At 42.0% G+C, this 12,723-nt stretch overlaps 1 protein-coding gene across 2 annotated transcripts in view; it reads left to right on the top strand.

Annotated features, from left to right (window-relative positions):
* The window catches only part of RTN1 (reticulon 1), a 138,227-nt gene that overhangs the window by 29,126 nt on the left and 96,378 nt on the right, over positions 1-12,723 (top strand). The window lies entirely within an intron of this gene.

A 12,723-nucleotide genomic window follows, 5' to 3' on the forward strand; every position in this document is an offset into this window, starting at 1 on the left:
AATGGCCGATGTATAGTCTGGGCCTATTTTTAGGGTGCTCTTCAGGGACACAACAGTTGATTTAAAGAATATACGACCAGGGTTAGTGTCATAAAGGGGTGGGGTTTCATCTTGACTTGGGCACAAATCAATCCCTCATGTATAGAATGAACCTATGATCTAGGATACTCCACAGGGACACAAAGATTTCTTTAAAGAATATATTAACAGGGGGTGGGCTTAGTGCAATGAAGGGGTGGGGTTTTAACTTGATTTGAGCAGAAGTCCGTCCCCATGTTAGCCCGGGCCTATGATCTTGGGTGCGCTGTAGGGATACAAAAGTTGATTTAAAGAATATATGAACAGGGGGTGGGCTTAGTGCCATAGGGGGCAGGGTTTTATCATGACTTGGGCTCAAGTTAATGCCCTGTGTATAGCTTGGCTCTATGATCTAGGGTGCTTCACAGGGACACAAATGATAATTTAAAGAATACCAGAGTATGTGCAGGTAATGCAGGTGGGTTTAGCGCCACTTTTAAGAGGTTTTTATGATCTATTGTGAAACATTTTGAAAAATCAATGCCATTCCATTGCAGGGTGGATGGATCTTGCAGATCTGATGTGACAAGATGCCATATATTCATGCTTTGCATTAAATAGCTGATTTCTAAATGACTCAGGAGAGTGCAGTAATTGGATAACTGTCCTTGATACAGCACTGGGCTGTCATGGGACCTAACATAAATAAATCCAGCTAGATAAAAGTTACTTTGGCACATTTGCCATTAGCAGTTTTCTTTTTGCTGGCCTGTGAAATTGTGCTCAGAATAGAAGTTTATTTAAAACATGCAGGATGGAGAAGCACGCTTATCAATTTGGAGAGGTTTATTTAAAGGGACTGGTAAAAGTTGCAGGGTTTTCTGTTGGCCATTCCTGGAAAATGGCATCTGCTTAAAATGGATAGGAGTAAATAAAAGACACTCAGGGCAATGGGTGGGCTCCTTGTAAGCCTTATTAACAACTGTTAAATTGCAACTTGGCCAACATGTTTGCTTTCTGTTCCTCGTTGTCTTGGTTGTGATTACCTTTAATTTCCCTTCTGTTACTATCCTCTATTGGTCTTGCAGTGCCCAGTTTTTACAATTGTATGTTGTTCTAGCACTACCAAGTTTTTTAAATTATGTTTTTTTTTTAATGCTGACTATGATGGGTGGTCACTTGACACATAGAGCACAAACAGAGATTGTTTATGGAAAATGTCTTCTGGGACCTTGGTTAGAGTAGGGAATGTCCCATTTGGTAGATTCTCCTTCATTCATCCTGTCCTGGAGATGCAACAGAAAATAATTTCTCCAAAGTGAGGGCAAATTCCCCCCATTAACATACCATGTTGGATTTTCTGACACTTTCTGCCTTGTTTTGGCTTCAGGTGCCCTTTAAAACCCATCTCCAGGTAAACAAAAAAATTACCTTTGCAGTGGGGCTACTCTTGCACTGCCAGGGATAAGTCCCTGTTTTTGTCTAGGGGTCTGGAGTAAAGCAGATTTACTTACCTGATCCCCTCTCCTGCTGTCTCTCTCAGGGCTGCTAGATTGGTCCCCGCAGCCTCTCTGCCCCTAGGCTTCGGTGCTCTAAGGATGGCTGGCGCCATCACGTCTAATGCAGGTGCCACGGCCCTCCATTAGATGTGAGGACGCCAAGGGACATTCCACCAGCCGGAGCAGAGTGGGAGAAAAGGAAAGTGTGTATCATTCATTGATATCATAAGTATAGTGGGTATTATTAAAAAAAATATTGAAGGATCGAAATGAAGAGTATCTGCACATGGGTTTGATATTTTTTTTTTTAGCTAAAAAGTCAAATTTGCTCTTTTAACAGATAATTTTGAGCACTTTCAGATTTGCTCAGTAACAAGCAGTGTCCAACGTGCACATTTCTATTCTCATGCACTGCCGGATTGTGAATGCATCGTATACATATGAAACATTCATGGTTATAAATAAACCCAGTTAGATGAATTGATTTTTGTTCCATCCAGAGCTCTGCGCCAAAGGTGCTGCACACGCTCCATCTCTAGACAGGCTGTAATACTTTATTTAGCAAAGCCTTGGTGATATTGCCATTAAAATGGAGTGTAAGCTAAGCCCTTTTTTCCCCCAATTTTTGATAGAGTGGACTGATCTGAAACCTCAAACCATCTTTCTCTCCAGCTATCTTCTGCAGCTATGAACTGCAAAATAACTTCCCTCTATGTAATGGAAATGAGAAGAAGGAAGTTTTGTAGTCCAAATCAAGAGAGCAGCCTAGTGTGACAATGCTGATCCTCCCATATAAACATCTACAGTGAGAATTGTTACTGGCAGTTGCAAATAAAGAAAAAAAAAGACTTACAAAAGGAAACTAATGCATCCATCACATCTGAATACTGGTAATAAGCAGTAAATAACAATGTTGTTTTTGGGTTTAGATTTAGTTTAAAGCAGACCTCCCCATGCCCGTGAAAAATATTCCCCATGTGCTGGTTAACATGAACATATTTACAAGTCCAGAAAATGCAACGTTGTGCTTTTCTCCCCCCAGTGCATGTCCCATCCCACGCCACCGCCTTTTTTTTTTGATCTGGTGCCATGTCTTTTCACATCATGTTTTGCATGGTGCAAGAGGATCTCCAACCCAGCCACCTGGGATACACATCACATATCCTAGAAGGCTGCAGGACCATCGGAGCCGTCTCCCAACACTATGGCAACATGTAATGTGAAAGACATTAGTTGGCTTCAGATTCTTCATGTTACATGTTGCCATAGTGTTGGAAAATCTTCTGAGATACGTGACCAGTATCCCTGGAGGCTGGGGCCAGAGAAGGGTTAGGGGGGCGTGGAACAAGGTTAGGGAAGGCGGGGAATGATATGGTTAAGGAAGGCGAGGAACTAGGGACAAAGTCAAATCTTTTTTTTAAAAAGGAAAACATTGTAAGCAATTGTGTAATGGAAGAGGGGAGGAAAGAAAAAGAACTGAATTGTAAATTTGATGTAAGGTCCTCTTGTAGTATTAAACTCTCAATCTTTTGTTCAATAATGAATCCAGATCAAACAAATATACTGTATATTGCACAAAGTATTTCTTTAAACGTTTTCCCAAGCACTTAATCATGTTTCTTAACAGCTCCAACTCTTTCAGCTCGGCTTCCCTGAACTTCCTGTCCAGAACAAGATGACAAGGGACAGAGCAGGCTTCAGCAACTATCTACTAGCTTGGAGAAGGGAGGATGGAGAAATAAGGAGAAGGGAGCAGGGGAATGGCTTGTCTTGCTGTGTCTGTGTGTTTGAGGAGACACACACACAGCTTACTAGCACACACAAGGGTGGCTGCATAGGACCCTGAAAGGAACAGGATATCTGGGTCATTGCTCAGAGGATCAGCTGATTCTACAAGAAACTAAAACTTTTAAACATCAAGGAGCAGAATCCATTGTAAGTGATATAAGCATTTGTAATGGTTTAAAAACCTATTGACTTTAAAATCACTTTAAAGTGATCACTTTAAAGTGACATTAAAGTCACAATCAAACCCCCCCTCCTCCCCCCCATCGCTGCTGTAAGGACTCCTCTTAAATAATGCCTCTTGATCCGATCATCTTCTTCCTTCCACTTGTTTCCAGCAGCCCCTCCAGCGCTGGTGCCGGTCTCTGATCCAGCGCTGACTCCTCGTATCCCACGCGGTATCTGCCTGATGTGCACGCTCACAGCTGCGTGCATTGACTTACACTGAGTCTCTCCCCGCCTGTGATCTCTACTGCGCATGCCACCGCACTCATCCTCCTGCTCGGCCGTTCGGGGAAGCTGATTTCTACGGCCTGGGAGCGAGCGGCGGAGATAGAGGTAAGTTTTTACCCGGTTTGATAACTTTTCTATTTTCTTAAATGTTTTTGCATATATCTGCTGCTTGCTAGCAGTAGATATACTGTATGTAAAACAATGTGACTTTAATACTACTGTAAGGAAATCTATTAACTTTGATATTAGTCTGGTGGTTCTACAATTCTACATATAATGTGCATCATTTTATGGTTGCCGTACAGTGCTGCAAAATCTGTTGCCATCTTTTAAATAAAGAATTATGATAATAATAATAATAATAAAATCTAATAATACATTTTTAGATTGTGGAAGGAGAGACTAAGCACAGGGATTCCATACAAGTGCCCTGTAGAGAGTGACCTTTGGAAGAACTGAACGAAACACCCCAGTGCTGCAGAGCTGACCACTTAGCACCCATACTGGTATAACATGTCCCAGCATGCTCTGGGACAGTTCGCCGCTCTGCCCATCTGTTTGATATACCATAGACGATTCTGCTTTTTGAGATTATTGTTCTTTGGCTGGAAGACTTTACATTTTTTTTTTTTTACTGGTGTTCGGCCAAACCCAAACAGCTTTTCTTGCTATCCGTCTTCCTGTAATCTTTCTATATAAAGATCTGTATAATCCCCAGATATCTAATTTCCGTAATGCAGTCTGTCACATGAAATGGCTGGCCCTCTACACGCCGCAGCAGCCATTAATGTCACAATGTATTATCTGGCGACTAAGTAACTCGTCTTTATATTGAAGCCCGTGGAAGGATGCCACTGCTAGACAAAGGAGGATGAATAAAGAATGTGACCCCGGTGATGTCATTGCACTGCATTACAGCAGTAAACGACCACATCAAAACCACGAGACTCTTGACATTCCTTCTCCCATCGTGTTCACTCTATAGAGGATTTTTTCAGTGACTCATTACAGCCACTTGATAGGATGATTGCCACGTCGATGTAATGGCACTTCTCTAGAAAGGCAATGGGATCTTAATGCGAATCTAAGCCCAAAAACAAGAGATATATACAGTATATATATACAGGTGAAACTCGAATAATTAGAATATCGTGCAAAAGTAATTGCAGTAAGTGCTGCAAAAGGGGCCCAAACCAAGTACTGAGTACATATGCATGCTATTCCTGTCCCTGGGTGACTACTCTCACTGCTTGTACTGTATCTATGGAGGGAGCTGTGGTTGTCACGTAGGACAGGACTCTCTTAATCTCCCTTACATGGGAAGGGGGGATTTGTAGGTTACAAACCATAGCTTGGAAGAAGGATAACATTGTGTTTTCACTTCTAATTTACAAGGAGAGCAGCAAATATTTTCTCTACCTGTTGAAAATAGTCCGGGCTTGAAAAATAAAATCTAATGCAGCCACAACATCTAAGGACTGGCACGCCTGTAATATATTACATTTGTGTTCTTGGGTTTAGATATCCTTCAACATACCTGCCTCACTCCTTCCACTTTTGCAGACACATTTGAGAAAACCCCCTCTATATGTATATTTGTTCCCACTCACAAAGCATACCAAAAATAATAATTAAAACAATATTTCTCATCTATTAGATGTGTAGTTGGAGCCTATGCAAGCTTCTCTCTCTCAATTTCCAAGTGTCAGGAAACTCTGTTTGTCATCATAGAAAGACTAGGGGCAGACTGAGCTTCCTCTCATTAACATACAATGCTTCTAATGTAACGCTTGGCATGAAATGTGTTCAAATCCAGTTTACAGCTGATAATGATAATCTGCCAGCACAGTGCAGACAGGGTTAATTATGTTAAAGCTCAATTCCCCAGCCCACCTTTCATTCCTGAAACAAATTCAGTTTAGAGAGAAACTTTTCTTTCAGAATAGAGCAAGTAACATGTAAACAGCAATTTAAGTATTTAAGGTATACTAAGTGAATGGGAAAATGCAGCAATTATAAAATAGGTGTTATGCCAATTTGGCTACAGAAGTGGAGATACACTTTAAAGTGATATTAAAGCCCCCTTTTTTTAAAATATTTCCTACAAGGAGACCCACCTTTGCTGGAGGCTGTTGCTGTTTTTCTTTAAAAGTTTTTAATTCCTTGTTTTCTAGTGGACCCCCGCAGCATTCTTCCCCCGCCCCCTGTATGGGTGCCACCTTCGTTCTAATGGAGGCACCCCTGCACGCTCGTGCCCGCAGTGGCTAAGTGCGTCCACAGACACACACAGCCCTGTGGCAGGCCACGCCCCTTCTCTCTTTGATTGATGGAAGAAAGAGCCTATGGCTCCTCTGCCTTCAGTATCCTCCCCCCGCAACCCGGAAGTTCAGGAAACGGAGAATCGCTTCGGGACCGCCGGCGGGGACGTGCACAGCTGACAGGTAAGTGTGGAGGGGACTGGGGGAGAAAAAAGGTGCTGGGCCGTTTTTACCCTAACGCAGAGAATGCATTAAGGTAAAAAACGCCCAGACCTTAATACTACTTTAAGCTATTTCCGTGGCTGGCATTGAAACTTGAACCCCAGCTAAAACATTGTTTTATAGAGTAACAAAAGTTGGAAATTTCTGCCTATTTTTATTACGGTCCATGTCTCCATTGGTGAGACGCGCCCTCATGTCTGTTGTGTCGCTGGGATAGGTGAGTGGAAATCATTTTAGCGGAACACCCACAGATAATCAGGGCTGTCCCTATAATGAGACAGCCTTAGGGATCCCATGCAGCATTCCATTGGGTCACTTGTTACCCCCTTTCCAGCCAGAGCATCCTGGGTTGATAAGAGCCCGCTGAGCTCCTGGGAACCAATGACATCAGCGAGCTGGGCGGGATGCCGTGTACCATGAACCATCCCTGTCTTGCCCCCCTGGATCGCCCTCTACGAGTCAGCTGCACGCTCCCCCCCGCCAAGAGTAACTAACCCCTCCCTCCCAGGAGCTTGCATCATGGCCGCCCCTGGCGGCGCAACGTCTAGGGACACCCCTGCAGACAATTGTTTTAGTAGAGTGGAGAGGGATAGTACTTCGTGGGCTAAACAGCTCTAAATAATGGACACAATGGGGTTAAGGTCTGGACTCTGTTGTGGCCAAGCCATATGGGAAAATGATGTCTCATGCTCCCTGAACCACTCTTTTACAAATTGGGCCCAATGAATCCTGGCATTGTCATCTTGGAATATGCCCAATGTGCCATCAGGGAAGAAAATTATCCCTTAATGGAAAAACCTGGTCATTCAGTATATTCAGGTAGGCAGCTGACCTCAATTTTTGGGAACCAGGCCAACCGAAGCAACCCCAGATGATAACCCTAAATCCAGGTGGTGACTTTTTTTTGACCAGGCAGTGTATAAAAATAATTTTAAACATATTGGGGAGTTTTCTTAAATTTGACTGCAAACGTGGAACTGTGCTTTAAGTTTGGTTTCCTTTAAGCTTTTTTTGGTTCAAGCTCCCACTAAATCTACAGATGGCTTCGTGTCACAAAGCCGCTATCTGCAGTCTCTGCAGTAAACGAAGAACATCAGTCATTTCATTTTCCAATCCTAGGTGACATTTGGCAGAATTTAATATCCGGCTCCAAGCACTGCCTACTTGTATCTGTATTATATATACAGAAAAGCTATTATGTTTCCTTTATTATGATACACAACAGACTTTTATTGTTATTTTCCATCTTGAAAACTTGTACTGTTATCTCGCCAGAATACCAAACGTCTGTGTTATTGTACATAGCGTATTCAAGTGGCATTATAGCCTTCATGAAGGGCACATCAAATACGTCTCGAGACACCCACATTTAAGCCATAGCTGGTAGAGAATGGATCTATTTAAAGCACAAAGGGAGGGCTGTAGCTTGATGGTTTTCAAGAGGTCCTGTCATGATTGGGTTTATGCAGGAATCTGAACATTCCATCTAATTATTAGCATTGTGCAGGCTCACTTATGAAAGATTTATATTCCCCCTTTTTATATAGCTTTACTTTTTCTGAGTTTGACACAATGTGACTCCTCTAGCTGGAGTGTCAGGGACAGCTGCCGCCTATTCCAGCAGCAAAACACAATGAAGGAAAACACTCAAATATTTTACCAGCAAAGTAGATTTACTCTTTTTTTTTTTCCTTCCTGGAAACTAAATATTTAAGTTCATGTTGCTAAGTGAGTTATTGAGCAAATATTTAATTTCACATAGGCATTGATTCTGCTGTTTTTCCCATCTCGAGATGTATAACCTGTGTTTGCCTTGCGTCTGAAGACTGATTATGTATCCCATTCTTTTATGCATTCTTTCTTTTTGATCGATGACCTGAACAAGTCTTTACATGTCAAGTTTTTCACCCCTTTTATTTTTATAAGTCTCTATAAAGAAATGATTGGCTACTTGCTGATACGATTCTAAATTTCTAACAAATAAAAATTCATGGAAAATCCAGCTGCGACTATGGCGCTCCCTTTTTCTACTTATTCTTTTATAACGGTTTAGGGCTATGTCAGACTAGCAATGCTGTTAAAACTTTACTAGTTAAGTGGCATACAAAACAGAACAAGAATCACAGAGGAAATAAATCAATCGAATACATAAAACTTTACTAGTCAAGTATCTTGAGCTTTCCAACACGATTCACTAGTCCGGAAAGAGAAAAACTAGAGAAATTGGAGAATGAGAGAAAGAAAAAGACAAAAGAAAAGACCTGAGACCGTACAACCCCCCCCCTCCCCCAGACAAGAGCGTACCATTTGCATGGTTGTTAAACTTTCAGAAGGAATATCAGGGTGGGCATATGTTATCTAAGGGTCCCAAACCTTCATGAATTATTTCACTCGGGTATCCAAAAGGACACTGAATACGTTTTAATTTACGAAAAAGGAATCAATTCTATGTCGCACCCCCGCAAAAGGAACAAATTGCTTCCTCCACATCTGCGCAATTGCTTGATTGGCAGCTAGGAAAACAAAAACTGCCAATTTTTATGCTGAGCCTTTGTAAGGTTTGGGAGTTTAAGGTGTAATAACGTGAACCAAGGATCCTTGATGATACTTGTGTAAAAAAGGCTTTGCAATAAATGAAACATTTTAGCCCAATGCCTATCCACCATCAGGCATGTCCACCAAATATGTAACACGTCCCTTTTTATAGCACATACCCGAAAGCAAGAAGCAGTCTGTTGAGGGTGTAAATGTGCCAGTCTGGCATGGACCATGTACCATCTCATTATTGATTTATAAGCGGTTTCATAGAAGTAATATTGATGTTGCACATAGCCGTGGTGGCCCAAATCTGCTGCCAATCCGCATCAGATCTGCAATTTCCGGAGTTCCCTTTCCCAGCCCAGCATATATCCATGGTTCAATCTGGTGGATACGATATTAGGCTGCGTGTACAATATGGACACCAGTTTGGGTTGTGAGGGTGTGTGGTAACAAATATGCTCAAGTAAAGACGCTGAGTGGGGGGCACTCTGTTAGAAATGTGAGATGAGACCCAATGCCTGAGTTGCCGATAATGAAAATATTCCGCTGCTGGAGTATGTAAGTTCTCCATGATGGACGCCCAGCTGCGTAGCATTCCCCTCATTAATAGGTTATGAATGCACTTTTTTTTTTTTATTAATCAATGTGGTTGCATAAATAATATTTTCTTACAAAAGGTGGACTATGCCTTTAAGACTAAAAGCTGCTACTTTTTGCCTATAGCATATACTGTATGTCAAACGTGTTTTCTGGTTTACTGTGGTGAGACCGGAGATTCCTCAGAATAGAAATGACTGAAAAGGTACTGTATATTGCTTGGCTTCTGAAGTCCTGCACAAGTATATACTGGTTTTTTTTCTTTATAATAGGTCAGCTGTAAAGATTTTTGAAAGCCTTTTGAAAAGCCTGAACGTCAGTGACACTTGTAAAAGCATCTTCAGATAGAAAGTGCTGACAAAACCCTGAAGAGTGAAGTCAGTTTCTCATGGTTCTTTCAGTGACACCAATTACAACTCGCTGGATTATTTTACACTGCAGTACTAGGAGAACTCTTGGCAACCATTAAAACGTCAGTTTAGTGTAGTCCATTCAAAAATGAAATGCCATCGTTTGCTATAAGTAACTTCACATTTAACTTTGCTTTTACTTTTTATTTCATAAGCAAGCCTGAAAAAATATTTGAAGTACAACCTTATTTAGAGTAAAACTAAATCTTTCACAAGCACTTGCCTAGGGCTATCTCAGCAGGATCTCATTGGGGGGGCCTCCTAAGGCATATTCAGTTGCTCAGCCGCACTAGTGACCATTTTAACCTGGCAGCGCTGGAGAAAGGTGCCTGAACAATGATGGAGGAAATCAATTCAGTGTGGGAACCTATAAATGAATGTTTTAGTGGACGGGCACACCAAATATTCGTTGGAAAATGGTATTTATTACTCAAAAATATTATCCTCCGCCATTTTGCTTTGCACTGTGCAGCTGAAGCCTTCAGTGAAGCTGCTGCAGTGAACTGAAGTGCTGCAGAACAGCTACTCAGCGCTTGGCTAAGGCCTGCTTTACACCTAGGCGATTTTGAGCAGTTAGAAAAGCGCTTTTAAACGCCCAACACAAGAAATCTCATTATTTTCAATGGCCCCTGTTCACACCTGAGCAGCAAGATGCCAACAGGAAAATGCCAAACGCCCAAAAAGGTACATGAGCTTTTTTGGGCGGTTAAAAGCGCCATTTGCCCCATAGACTTCAATGGAAACGCAATCCCTCCCCATGCCGCACCACGAATGTTTCCTTTCAGCACTCCAGTGCCCACCCCCTTCCCCGAAACAACATCGTCTGAAGCAGCGAAACCCGTAGGGAGAGCCCTGCACTTACCATTAATGTGCACAGCATACTTGCATTATGGCAGACTTACCCACAAGAGTGCTCACCTCCAGTGATGCCAGGTCTGCTCTCCTCCCTGTCAGTCCATCTGCTGCTATCTTTTCATATTCTCCCTGGCTTCCTCTGGGTTCGGCATCCTCCCTCTTTGGCCATTGGGATGTTGACAATGATGTAACTCCTGCATATTCCCTCTAGAGCACTGGTTCTCAACCTTTCTAGGGCTTGGACCCCTTGGTAACATTTGCCAAGTTGTTGTGACCCCCAATGGTAAAATTATAATAAAACACTTGACCCGCTTGTACATTTAGGCCCCGTTTACACCAAGGTGTTTCGTTTTATTCCGTGCTGAAACGCATGCAAATAAAAATCCCATGTATTTTTTGGGGGGCTGTTCATGCAAACGAGCTGAATCACACGTAACAATACACCCTTTGTTTAAATTAGTCCGTGAGCTTCTTTTGTGGCACTTATCAGCTTGTTTTGCTCTATAAAGCCTAAATGTCTATATGCACCACAAGCAGTGTACACAAAGGGAAAGTATGATAGCAGATAGATAAAGCAGTTTTTGGGCAGACAGATCTCTATGGTCTCTTCTACCAAAAAAATTCAACTTGCTATGACTTTTTTTTTGTTTCGTTTTAGTAGTATCTTACACTGCCTTGTAAGTCTCAGCATCTTCAAGGCTTATTCACTAAGAGATAATTTCTGATTGGATGATGTGGGTTACCTCACTTTCATCATACTCATTGCCCTTTACACCACATATTTATGCAGAAGGTCATCCTGCACTTGTACACTTCCATTGAATTCAGCTTTGGAAACCTTCTTTGTTGGAGGGCCCACCAGGGGCCAAACTAATGAAAATGTATGGACCTGGGAGTCAGACACTGCCTAGATACAGCTATCATCATTCTTGAAGTGCAAAGCTCAGCACTTTGAAGGAAAGGATAACTTAGTAGGAAAAATAACATAGAAAAGATTGAAAAAGGAATGTGTGTGATGAAATGAATAAAGCAAAAGAGTGTAATAATTTGTGTTTGTACACTTCCTATGCTGTTATGTTATGTAAAGGATTAAGCTTTTCTGCAGGGTGTGAAAAGAGTAGGAGACTCGCACATAAAGCAATCATTCATACATGTATAGACGTAATGACTTCACAAGTCATTAGACCGCTGCGCAACCAAAGATCGGGTAGGTATATCTTTTTTTAAATTATTATTATTTTAGACCCTATACCAAAGCGAGCATTTTAACTGCCCGGAGATCTTCTTTAACCAATCACAATTGATATAAACTTATATATCTTTAACTGATCATGATTGATAAAGAAGCTTGGCTGCATGATCAGTCTGTGACATCATATTCCCTCCCAGTGTGTTCTTAGCTTTACATGTTTGCTTGCTTTAACTAGTGAGCTACTCACTCAGGACTTCATTCACTACAACATGACATCCGGCAAAGGGAGCGTAAACATCCAATCATGTGTAGTTGATGTTAAAAAAAATTGAGTTTCTCCTGCCGTGCTGTTTAAAGAAGCCTCGTTCACACCTAGGTGGCATCGTTTTTGCATGCACGGGACCGCGTGCGGTTTTTGCACGTTTATGCTCGTTTGGCACATTTTTACGTGTACATGAAGACGCGTGTTTTGACTGGCTGCTCAAGAAACATTGTGCACAAATGTGCACGATAATGTGCAATATGCTTCTCCCGTCCCGTGCATTTCCTGGTGTTTCCATTTAAGTCTAATGAGCTTGAAACTGTCCAAAGAAGCTCATGTACATTTTTCTGCGTTTGGCGTTTTGCTACTCAGGTGTAAACATTGAAAATCATGGGATTTCTTGTGTTAGCGTTTAAAAGTGCTAAAAAACGCCTAGGTGTGAACCAGGCCTCAGTGTGTCACATGCTTGTTTTCAATCTGTTTCATACACAAAGCATGTAGGAGTTAGGGCCGGTCCACACCACAAACAGTGCATTCCAGAGCGGTCAGCCTCTGTATTGCAACGTGGCTGGCTCCCTGCGTTCAGGGGGCGTGGTTTTGCATTGAAATCAATGGCACCGCAGTTACGCCC

This window comes from Nanorana parkeri, unplaced genomic scaffold (assembly GCF_000935625.1).
Source record: "Nanorana parkeri isolate BGI_ZX_2015 unplaced genomic scaffold, ASM93562v1 scaffold20, whole genome shotgun sequence".
NCBI classification, from domain to species: Eukaryota; Metazoa; Chordata; class Amphibia; order Anura; family Dicroglossidae; genus Nanorana; species Nanorana parkeri.